Raw genomic sequence first — 12240 nt, 5'->3', positions numbered from 1 at the left:
TCTTCATCAGGGAGGGTGTGAAGCTAAGGCTAACGAGGGGAATATCATTAAGAGTAATAAACAGTACAAAAGCACGAACAAAGAGGCTGGTCTGAAGCCAGGGCTGCTGTTACATGTATCACAAGGAGTCTCCAGAGTGAAAAGCTCGAGTCTCTCTACTCTGAGATATAGGAGAGACGGCAATAAACTGTGGTATGTGGGCAATACTGGTGAGGAACTGGTGGCAACTGGTGAGGCTGATTTTGTAACGCTGTATAGAGACACTGGGTGGTCAACACAGTATCATGTGCTAACACATGGGAAATTTAAAGGCCACCGAGATTAAAAGATGCTTTTCTCCTCCAAACTTGGCCCTAAGGTACCACCTCATCCCCAGCCCAGCTAATACACACAAATAAAGCATTCAGAAGACCATTTTGATGCACAACACTGATGCTATAAATAAATGTACATCTATACTGTCACATTTAAAATCCACTTCAGCCAGCAGAGCCAGCCCCTGGGAAGCACCTATGCTCCTCTTTCAGTGCCACATCCGCAAACAATGACAAATTTCCATTGCCAGCCTCAAGCGTCTGGCTGGATTTACAGGTCATCAACTTCACGAATGAAGTGATGGTGCCATTTTGCTCAGCCACTGGAAGTAGCTCTCTTCAAGCCCCCCAAGGCATCTCCGCTGCAGAAGGACCAGGCCATAGCAGGCAGGATACTCCAGCATCGCTGGCATCGCCCCCTCGTCACCATGAGAGCACCGTGACCACCCCATGGACCCCTGATGCGGCAGCACTGAGAAATACAGCTCATTTAAGCTCCCTTATTGACCTAAGATGACAGTTGTCTTTTGGAGAGGAAAAAAAAAACCTTTTAAAAGGGAAAAAAACCAGGAGGGATTTTTTTTCCCCCCCCTCTCCTCTGGGTGAACAAACAGACTCATTTAAGGTGTAAGTAGATCAAGTAGCTAATTAAGGAAATAACCAATAACTTAATCAAGATCATTAGAGGAATCAGCATGTTGCTGCCATTATTTAAATAGTAGCAGAGCAAAAACATGCTCGTGCAACTGAAGCCTTCAAAACCTCTTGGCGGCCTGATATACACACTGAGAGGCTCCCATGTCACCCCACTACTGATGCCAAAACCACTGAGGAAAATACTCAAATCCCCTGGTAATTTCCTGCAGACAGAACATTTAATCATCTCTCAGCCACCACCACAAAAATCCCAAGTGAATGATTCGCATGTTGAGAGAAATTTGCTGTAAGAAGCAGCACAGTCTTCTGTCCCAAGGTTGCAGCCCCTTCTGCTCTCGGCGTGGGGGGAACACGCCCTTCGTGGAACTGAAGTCGAATATGTTGGGCCATATGCGTTTTGCTTTTGGGAACTTTTGCTAACTCTGCTCCTCAGCCAGCTGCTCCCAGGACAGACTCTGCGATTTCTCTAACCCCCGCAAAGGGGTGTTTGCACACCAGCACGACATCTCTCTTCTCTAATTACTCCACCAGTTGCACAGATAAAACATCTGCTGGAAGAGAGAAGGAATCCTTAAGCACACAGACAATTTGCACTGCCTAAACAAAGGCAAACAGAGGATGCTGTTAAACAGCTCCCCCCCCCCAGCAAACAGCGCCAGCACCTCTACCCAGAGCAGGGGTCCGGCAGGCTGCACGCTCCCTGCCTTCTCCAGCAGGAATGAATCCTTGTTTCCAATCACACACAGCTTGCTGTCTGCTTAATTCCTAAAGTATCCAAAAGCAATTGAATTCAGCAAGTTTGAAGTCTTTGTTTCACTTAAAAACCCCTTTGTTTTGCCTCAAAGAAAACTGGACATTTTCTCTTGAATTCCTGTTAACAAAGACAAAAAAAAAAAAGCCCAACATCTCACAGTTAAAAATAACCCTTTATCCTGCATTAAACACAGCTGCCAAAAGTTCAAAATTCACATTTTGTCATTCCACACAAATCCTTGCAACAGCTGAGAAGACACACAGCACGTTTGGAAACCCGGAGCTGAAGGTAAGCCCCAGCCTCCCGCAGGGTTTCACTCTTCAGGGGTTTTTCAACGGAGGAAAAAACAACAGGAGCAGCTCAGAGGCTGGCGAGCGAAGTAGGGTTTGCATCAAGGAAAAGTTTTATTGTGTCCTCTGGGTCAGATATTAGCAGGGGATAAGGCACATCCCTGCTCTGGGGGGCCGGTGGGGTTGTGCCTGGCCCCCCGCAGCCCCTGCCTGCCCCAGGGCTCTGCCTGCAGCGAGAAGCAGCGCTTGCAAAGGCAGGCAGGAATTAGAGCCGAAAAAGAAAATACTTTTCCAACGCAAACATTTGTACAGCATTAAAGCAGCTTATATTTTCATAGGCTATAAATCGCGCGCGATTACTTACCCAGGCTAAACAGGCATTCACTTCACACGCTGGAAACCTCCTGTGCAATGGGTACGGGCAGAGGGAAGGGTGGGCAGTGGCAATGTGAGCGCCTCGGGTGATGGGGACCGTGGAGCATCCTCTGGCAGCGGCAGTGCCCGGTGCCTGCACACCAGCAGCTGCTCAGTCATTTGGGGAGGAAAGGCTCCCCAGCTGCTGCCCCAGCTGGTGGAGTGACGCCCACCGCAGTTTTAGCTTATTGGTGAAAATCGTAAGCCCTAATCCAATCCTGTCCCTTTACCCAAATTTAGCTCTCCACGGAGCCAACTTCCCTTCCAGTTTTGACTAGCGGTATGAAAGCAAAGTTACCTTGCCAATATATAAATCATGTAAAGGGAAGCAATAAAAAAGCCCCACGCTCAATTTGCTTCACCTCTTTTTCCCAAGACTTTCTTATCTACTTCGAGGGGACCACAGCCTTGCGAGAGCACTGGAGAAAGCCAGCAACTCCCAGCGTGTAACACCAGATCAAAAATCAATAAGGTAAATACCAGGATGCCAATAAAAGCAGTATTTATCAGAATACCTAACGATACTGTTGACATATCTGGGTCAGGACTGTATCGCATACAGAGGAGGTTTATAGAAACCGTTAGCATGTAGTTCCTGAAGTTACACCGAGTTTCACAAAGGTAACTACTGAATCATGAAGCGTTGCTGGCAAACATCCTGGCTGGTTGACACATACAGTTTTCCTTTTTTTGCAGCCTGGTGCAGATGTCAGCTGTACAGACACGGCCCCCTTTGCTGCACACAAACCTAGATGCTTGACCATGGCGTTCACTTCCAATGCAGCAGCTCAGAAACCGCAGAGCAACACGGCGGGCAGCTGCCTACTGCAGGCAGCGACCTAGAAACCCTGCCTTCGTCTGCAAACAACGGCTGGCCAGGATAAAGCCTCTTGTGCAACTGTGTATTTCTGCACTCGGTTACAGATGTGCAACCCTGGAGCAGCTCCAGAATGTGGGCTGGCGTTTAGGCGAGCTTAGAAAGCGCACACAGAGCTACCTCCAAGCAAGGGGGCTGGAGCCAGTGGTATGTGCTCCAGGTGTCCTGGTGGGCAGACGGCAGGATCCAGATGTGGACAAGCTGCTCCGGCCTCCGCAGAGGCCGGCAATTCAATGAGGGCTATTCATGGAGGAGCAAGCAGGGCTTCCAGGAACACAGAGGAAGCATTTCTGAGGAGTATTCCCATTGTAAGTCCCTTTACATTTTAACACGCTCTCCCCCACCCCCAATTGCAAGCTTTAAATATAGAAATAATCAAAATATTTATTAAAAGAAGAATTTATTTTGAACTTAACAGTGCTGTTCCAAGAACCATCCCACTCCGGACTGGGCCTTCGAGAGCTGGGGCAGTCTTGGGGAGGGCTGAGCCTGACTCTCCGGGAACAAAAGGAGCTTACAAACCAGGTTTGCCACCTGAGAGCCTAATTAGAGACCAAGGCCCACACAGCAAACAGACAGACTACAGAGGAAACTGGAGTCTAATTTACATGGAGAACGATTACTTACTGCAACCAATTAGTGTCAAGCTGACTGACAGACTACCCAAAATACATTCTCCCCACCCTCCTCTGCAAGTCTGAGCTTTCCTTGCAGCTCTATTTGACCTGGGTTGTTCGGTAGGTCAGCAGTAGCACCTCACTGCTAGTCATTGGACGGCAAACGGAGACCTTCTGAGCTTCCTTATAGCAAACACAGAGTTAGAGCCACCCATGTGCCACCTGGCACGAGCTTCAGTTGAGCCAGAGATTGCAAGAGCGGAAAGAAGCATCATGTACTTTTCTCCTCCTGGTCATAAATCCTTAAATGACAGCCTAAGGGTCCCAACAAGAAATTAATCATTTATGAGAGGTGTTTTCTCTTTCCCAGACATGTATTCTGCATGGAGGCCTTCACCCCCAGTTTGGAATCACATAGGAGTCCTGGAGGTAAGGGTTGTGTCCATCTAGCCACAGCCTTTGCAAAGTGCTCAGGCTGCAAATTTTGGGTCCTGACTCACATTGCTGGCCTCCTTCAAAAACTGGTGAACCGACTTTAAAAACTCCTGAAGCGCACATATGGAACCAACCAAATGCCATTGATCTTCCTTTTGTTGTTAAAGAAGAAATGATTCATTCTATCATCATTCTCCCTGTCTCAGGAACACTCTCCTTATTAACAGGACTGTCTTCATTGCTATCCTTTGCTCCAAACCCTGGAATGCCTGTGCATTTTGAATGCACAAATGACAACAGCATTTCAATGCAACTTGCTTTATAAACTTCTAAGGACAGTCTCTCTGAGTAGCCTCACTGATTGCTCCTCAGAGACCTCTCATGTATGCATACTCAGACACAAAGGGATTGCATTTTGGATATTTAAGACCAGGCAATCAACCCTTCCTTTGAGAAGCACTAATATAAAGCATACTTAAGGACTTTATGAGTCTTCCGTACGGATGAGATAAACTATTCTTTTAATCTCTGCAGGCTACATGGATATATGGCATTTAAAAAAAAAACAACCAACAAAAAACCCCAACTTATTATAAAAATAAAACTTGGAGGAAATGCTTTGTGAAGTATTTAGTAGCTGTTTGGTAATATCTGGAGACAGCCAGGACCTCAGGTGGTGTAAAGCATCAGCAGGGATCCTCTGATCTCAGTTCACTTCAAGTCAGTGGTGCTAACCCAATTACCACCACAGCAGCTCCCTCAAGAGAGGTAAAGCAGGACCACCTCACCTGGCCCTCCTTCAGGTACAGCCACCACAAAGGCTGCAAATCCTGCCCCCCCGGCTTTAAATTAAAATCCTCCATTAATTACCGAGTGGATGCAATGAAAATGTACATGCGCTCACACTCCTCAGAATTAGCCTGTTAACCTGGTGTTTATACTCCTGGAGTTTCTCTCTTCCACTTCCCCTTCTCCCCCGGGAACTGACTCGCTGCCACTTTATCTGCAGCTCTCAGGACAACACATTCCTCTTCATCTCTAAATTCCCCTCCAGTCTATACCCTGAACCAGCTCTTCAGAGAGAGGCCTCCACTGTCTATAATTCCCATTAATTCCTCTTATGATTAACAGGTCAGCTCACGCCACCCTGATGACAGTGGGCTTCGGAAGTGCAACTCTATCAAAATTATCTGTGCAAAAAGACAATCATTATAGCAGCAAATGCCTCACTGGGACTTTTATCAGCTGCACGCTTGCTGCTTGCTTTTGGGCTGCTAATGACTTTATAGAGAGCAGGGAAGGCTTCAGCCTCATCGTGCTGCCCTGTGGTGTCCGCAGGCAGAGGAACCTCTCCTCTGTGGTGGGAGAGACGTTGATTATGAAGTGGTGAAGGCAACTGCTCCTGGAGGGGGTAGGAACAGGCAGGAGCACGGGGGGAATTAGAGGAACTTACTTCTGAGTGCATGGCATTAGTGCTGGGGGCAATTATGCATGCTGATCAAGTAGGTGGGCTTCCCAGAGGCCTCCCCCTCCCCCAGAATCACTGAGCGGGGAGGGAAGGTGAGGAAAATAAACAAAAAGGAGAAAAAAAATAGAGAAAAAGAAAAATAATCGTCAACAATGGCAGCAGACATCATCCCCTCTGCCTGGGAGCAGGGCATGGAGGAGCAGCCTCCTCCTCCCCGCTGGCATCCTCGTGCTGCTGGTCACTCAGGGGAGACCCACAGAGATAAAAGGCAGTAAGACCAGTTGTAAAATACTTGTAAAAATGCTAATGGTCTCAGGTCCTTTGAAGCCATCCTGAGTGCTGCTAAATCACTTCTTTTATTTGCTTTCTGGCTGGGATTTGCTCAGGTTCGAGCTCACTGTGTTCATGCTGATACGCTGCACATCCTGGTACGCAGGTCAAAGCCGGCATGGACCCACAAGCCAACCCATGCCACAGCCATCCCTGCCAAGCTCTGCAGACCATCCTTGCCCTTGTCTTTCCAGATTTTTCACTAGTTGCACAGGAAGAAGAAACTGAGTTAACACCATTTTCCTTTGAATATTCACTAACGGGAGCTATTGTAATAATAAAAACCAGAAGGAAAGGCAAGAACTTTAGTTGTCAGCATCATGCAGCCTTATAGTCCTGACCCTGAAACTCCTGACAAGGTGACACGTTATTAAGAAATATCCATATTAATCCCAACTGTAAAGCACTATGTTCAGCCAATTAAACTGCCTGAGCAGCTGAGTGCTCCTGAAGACCTTTGTACTCTATTTTGCCTTTTTTTTTTTTCTTTCTTTTTTTCTTTTTTTCTTTTTTTTAATGCCCTCTTAGGGAAAGGAATAGCTTCTGCAGAGATGAACCAGAGATCCTTCCAGCCTCGCCGTATGTGTGTATAAAATGTTCTTGGCGGCTTTCAAACACTGCACATTAATCTGCGCAATGGAGCCTGTCTCCTTCAGCGTTCGGATGATTTCTCTTCGAGGCGGGTAAGAGGGAGCTGTTCCACTTGGCATCACATCCCCTCCCTGCCCCCTTCCAAGCTTTTTTTATTATTATTTTTTTATTGCCAGAATAGCTCACAAGCCATCACCCCAGACATATGTGAACCTGGACAAGAATATACCGCTGTAGGAGCCTGCAGATATATGAGACAGCCAGGATGCTCAGAAACAGAACTGGAAGATTATGGTTTTAATGCATCAAATTATGAAAAATACCACCACTCCCTTCCTGCAGCTTAGGACACATCACTTATTTCTCCCTCAGCCACTTCTTTGCCTGTGGCTGAACCCGGAGTGACGGAAACTGTTTCTTGAATTAAGGGCTGCTGGAAGTGAAACTCCAGAGAGGTCTATGGGTGGCGACTACTGGAATTTGTTTCCCAAGCAATGTGAGCCCCACCATCCCACCTCGACGAGCCCCACACACCAATAAATCAGAGCATCCCCACCATGCAAAGGGCTGTCCGGTACAAAGCCAGACATTTTTACGCACACTCCGAACTACCCACATGCCAGTGAGGCCCAGACTGGTGAATCATTATGTTGCTTCAAGTCATCGTTAAATATGAAAATGTTCTGTAGTTGCAGTCAAGAGGCTTCCCCCTAAGGTGGAAACTTCAGCTGCAGCTTTGTCTGTAACCTTGGGAGCACCCCGGGCAGAGGAGAGATGCTCACTGCTGGACTGAGCGGTCCCTTGCCATGAATTATGGTGGACATTTCCCTTCCTCACCCCACTTTCATGACCTCGAGCACTGCGCTCCATAGAAACACCCAGAGCCTGAGGATCGGAGCAGGAGTGGAGAGGGACCGCAGACCTCCACACCTGGTACCAGCAACTGCTTCATCACACCTGGCTTCAGTGTGAAAGGGATGAGCACCTCTCACCTCCACCATGGATGGAGCTTCTCAGGAGGGTGGGTGGATGGATGGGTAGGATAAAAGCTGTCTAATGGTGTAGGAGCACCCAAAATCTGCCACTTGCTGGAAACTCAGCCAGGTATCTCAGGCTTCTGCAGCACACCTCATGTTTTGGGAGCCACAATGGGAATGCCGGGCACTTTCCCTTATTTCCAAGCATCCAAAGATCCCTGGTTCCTGGCATTTCTACAACAATTAAGCACACAGTTCTCAACACTGAAACCCCATAAGACAAAAATCCATACAGAGACTGCTCCCACAAACCAGCTGATACACACCAGCATCTGTAATCTTGGTGCCATCACATCTGCACAACAAACGAGTCCATTTTACCAGGGCACGGTTTTTCTACAACTAAAATGGAAACAAAAATTGGCTTGCGAAGATGAACGATGCCTGTGATAGTTTGCTGCAGTTGATTAAATACAGCACACAACAAAACCATTTTTTCCCCCTTCAACAATAAACTCAATAGTCTAAAATTAAGCCCAGCAGGGTAAGTAAGATCCTGTGTTGACTTCAAAAGATACCATGATTTTTTTTGAAAGCCTGACTGCACTGTATCCACACTTCGCAAAATCACTGGAGTACCTCTGGCACCAAATAGAAACACAGGGAAAGTTAAAAATCATGTAGTGTTTTTATCTCGATACAGCCTACACCACAGAGTACAGCCATGGTTTGCCATTTCATGATAAACCAAATTCTTTGCTTTTAATCATTTTAGTGTGTAACTGTGGATGTGAATGTACGATAGCATCATAAAAAGAAAATGCAAAGAAAAAGACCAGTCAAAGAAGTACACCAACCTGAACCACCCGCTCCCCAGCCAAAGGGTATTCGTAGATACCAGAATTACCATTTCTCGTCAAGACAACGGATCCATTTCATGAAAATATAAGAAGCCCTAGAGAAATTCTGATTGATCATTATTAAATGGAGAGGCCTCGTACCTTTTTTTCCAGGAAAATGACTGAAGCTTGGCTTTAGCATAATCCTGAAGATTATTTACATCTTCTGCAGTTTTTTTTCCACTGCTGCTGAATAATCAGGGCTCCTCAGAAAACCATTGCCAGAGAAACATAAATCCTCCTTTTTTCTTTTATTTTTAAACTCCTTTCCTCCCTCTTTCACCTGTTCTTATACATTGTTCCTTGCATAGGAGCAGTAAGGAGGCCAAAAATACTCGAGGCAAGCAGGCATGAGAGAAACCCAACGAGCCCCCCCACTGCAGCACTGCCTGCTCAGGAGTGAGGCTGCTGGGGCAAATCTCTTGTCTCTGATGAGGTGGGAGCTTGGGTTGCCTTTCCAACACCTTTTTTTTTGTTTGTTTGTTTGGAGAGAAAGGATGAACAGAGGGAAAAATTGTGGGTCCTCAGAAGTCAATGGGAGAACGGGGCTCCTCTCCTCTTCAGGAAAGGGCTCCAAAACACTGCAGGTTCGTTCAGTACTGGGATGTTTTAGGGAGGGAACCGCACAGGGATGCTTCAAGATAAGCACTTTGTGTTCTGCTTCAACACGTCTACAGTTCCCAGCCACCCAAACTTGCTTCCTCTCCTGCTTTTGCCCTATCCACTACAAATGGCTGCACACAGGGAATGAAAACAATTAAATACTCTTAAGCAAGAAAGGCTGCTATTGGCGTGGTAATGAGGTCATTATGCTCCTTCAAGTGCTGTCTAAAAATAAAATTACATCCAGGTATACAGATAACCTGGCTGCACTGTCTTAATGCAAATTCTCTAACAGCCTGGTTTGGTCTTGTTGTTTCAAAGCAAACCTGGCCCCATCAGGACAACAACAAGGGCTTGGCTGATCTGCAGAGTCCCAAACTTCAGCTTCCCTCAGGTCAAGGGGAAGTGAAGAGACCTGGAGCTCTGCAAGGCCCAGGGTCACCTCCCAACACACAGGGCACAGCCAGGCTGAGGGACCTCTGCTCCACAACCAGATGCCACCACAGGTCAGGACCAACCTCTTGTCACACTTTGATGACATACTCCCTGTCACTGTGGTGAGGACAGACCCCGCCAAGGTCTAGCCTGGGAGGGATCCCATCTGGTGAGCAGTGTTGGTTTGAATTACACAGAGCCTGTGCTGCAGAAGGCTCATTTGCAGTAATTAGAAGCATCATGTGGGCACATGGGAGGACTTCAAAGGACACCGGTAGCCTTGACTCACAAGTCTCTTTTAGTGGTCAAGCAGCAAAAACTCCCCTGTGCCCTTGAGCATCTCTTAATAAACCAAAACTACACAGAATTCTTTTGGAGAGGAACCAGACAGGTCACTACAAAGCCCACTCCAGGGAATGTTAAAGGTTATATTTTTTATATATCTTTTAACACTTGCAGTTCACATATGCACAGATGTTCCCCACCCAGATGCACAGCCATACACACTGCTTTGCTTCTGCCGGTCTCCCAAACCGACACAAACAAGGGTTCATGTATATTGAAATCTGTAGGATGCTTACCATTTACTTGGCTTTTGTGTAAACACTTACGTGAATTACATGATTTTCAGCCAAGAGGCTCGGCACCCCCGCTGTGTCGAGCCATATAATTCATTACAATTAAAAGCAGGGAGCGAGGCAATCAGGATTGCTGGTATAGATTTACTCTTCCATAATGGTTTCCAATTTGTCTTCACAGCAGCTCAGCCTCTCCAGGAGGAACCCCACCAGCATTTCCCCCGTGCTCATGGGGATGCTGCTCCCGCACCCCAGGGCAGCCCGTGCCCATGAGCTTTGCTGGCTGATGTGCACCCACCCTGCTGAGAAACCCACGGCAAGAAACTGGTATTGCCCAAGCACAGCACGGGCAGCAGAGGGGACAGGCGGACCCAGGACACATGGGTGTCTCAGCCGCAGCCTCACCACACCAAATGCTACATCCTCCAGTAATGCCACCAAGCTGGGATATTTTGGGTTGCACGTTTGCTGGTAAGCCCAGTGCTCCCTGCAACCCGCCCTGCAGGCAGGTGAGTGCTGCCCTAGGTGGAAGTTTTATATATACAGAGCATCGCACCCTGACAAAAACACTTTAATAGTAACAATGAGAGAACCTCGCACATAAGCACCCCAAACTGTAGGGCAGTGTCTATTCAAACTAAAGGAGGGGAGATTCAGGTCAGACATGAGGAAGACATTTTTTACAGTGAGGGTGGTGAAACCCTGGCCCAGGTTGCCCAGAGAGGTGGTGGCTGAACCATCCCTGGAGACATCCCAGGCCAGGCTGGACGGGGCTCTGAGCAACCTGAGCTGGGTGAAGATGCCCCTGCTCATTGTAGCAGGGTTGAACTGAGCTTTGAAGGTCCCTTCCAACCCAAACTATTCTACTATTCCCCAAGTCTCTGCCTTTCTCACTCAGTATTCATAATATGCTAATCTATTAAACTATCCTACGGAAAGTGCTGCAGCTTACAGTGCTGCAGACAAGCAGTGCTATCATTTGGTATTTCTTCTTTTGTTATTACAGTGAATCTTCCTACATCTCTGAAAATAATCCAATTATTGCTTACCACTGGTAAGGTCACTGTTGCTTTGAACAGAGATTTGGGTAATACTCTGATTACTCTTAAGCAAATATTGCTGGGACTTGGGCAGAAATTTCAGAGAGATTGAAAATCCATTTTACTGGAAACCACAGATGGAAAAATATTCACACTCTAGAGGATATAAACGACAAAAAAGGTATTATTCCTCTGCCTTATTAGAAAAATATTGGTTTCTCTGAAATCAACAGCATATATATATTCAGCTATTAGAACAATATATAATTTCACATATCATATAACCTTCAAAATACGGCAATCATCGAGTCTTTATTAAATGTTCTCATACAGGCTCCAAAAGGTATTGAACTACTTAAGTGCAATATATGGAAAACAACAGAAGGCTTGTATCACTTGTAGAAATAAAAGAGCTCCCAGAGAAAAACAGATATCAAAGATCAATCTGTAATAAGGCAAAGGGAGTTAACGTCCCTTACAGCAGCCTGAGAGATAATTTTTCTGCATTGAGCCAACTAGATAACAGCAAAACCACACAAAATACAGATGATACCAAGAAAAAGTGTCTATTATATTTCTTTTGGTGCAATTAATCATGGGTTCTTTACTGTCAGACCATCTTTAGGCAATGGTAAAAAAAGGGAAAAAAATACCCAACCTTTCCCCCCGCCCTTAAACAGGAATTAATCATATTGTCACCAAAAGATGGCTTTTCTGACATCACTTTTCTTGTACTGGCCAACGGATATTAAAAACAAAACATGGCTAGGACTTGCTGTCCTTCTGCTGAAAAAGTGGAAGGATGCTTAGAATTAACCCCTGAGTGTCCTACCATCTGGGAACGAGCATGTCTCAGTGATACCACCACAAAACCCACACCGGTGTCTCTGGACTGGGGGAAAGATAACAAACTCCAATAGCTCTGGAGGCAGCCAGGGCTGCCCGACCCATGGATGACTTT

General features: G+C 46.5%; 1 protein-coding gene across 2 annotated transcripts in view; it reads right to left on the bottom strand.

Annotated features, from left to right (window-relative positions):
* Positions 1-12240, bottom strand: part of PRICKLE2 (prickle planar cell polarity protein 2) — a 105371-nt gene that overhangs the window by 55484 nt on the left and 37647 nt on the right. Inside the window, exon 1 of one of the 2 annotated variants that reach the window (XM_065845875.2) lies at positions 2380-2542. The exons of the other annotated variant lie outside the window; for it this stretch is intronic. The gene's annotated coding sequence lies outside the window, so the exon portion shown is untranslated. Of the gene's footprint in view, positions 1-2379; positions 2543-12240 lie in introns of those variants that run through there. 2 annotated transcript variants of the gene reach the window in all.

Source organism: Patagioenas fasciata, chromosome 10, assembly GCF_037038585.1.
Source record: "Patagioenas fasciata isolate bPatFas1 chromosome 10, bPatFas1.hap1, whole genome shotgun sequence".
Classification (NCBI taxonomy): Eukaryota; Metazoa; Chordata; class Aves; order Columbiformes; family Columbidae; genus Patagioenas; species Patagioenas fasciata.
This window is presented reverse-complemented; position numbering and strand designations above follow the sequence as displayed.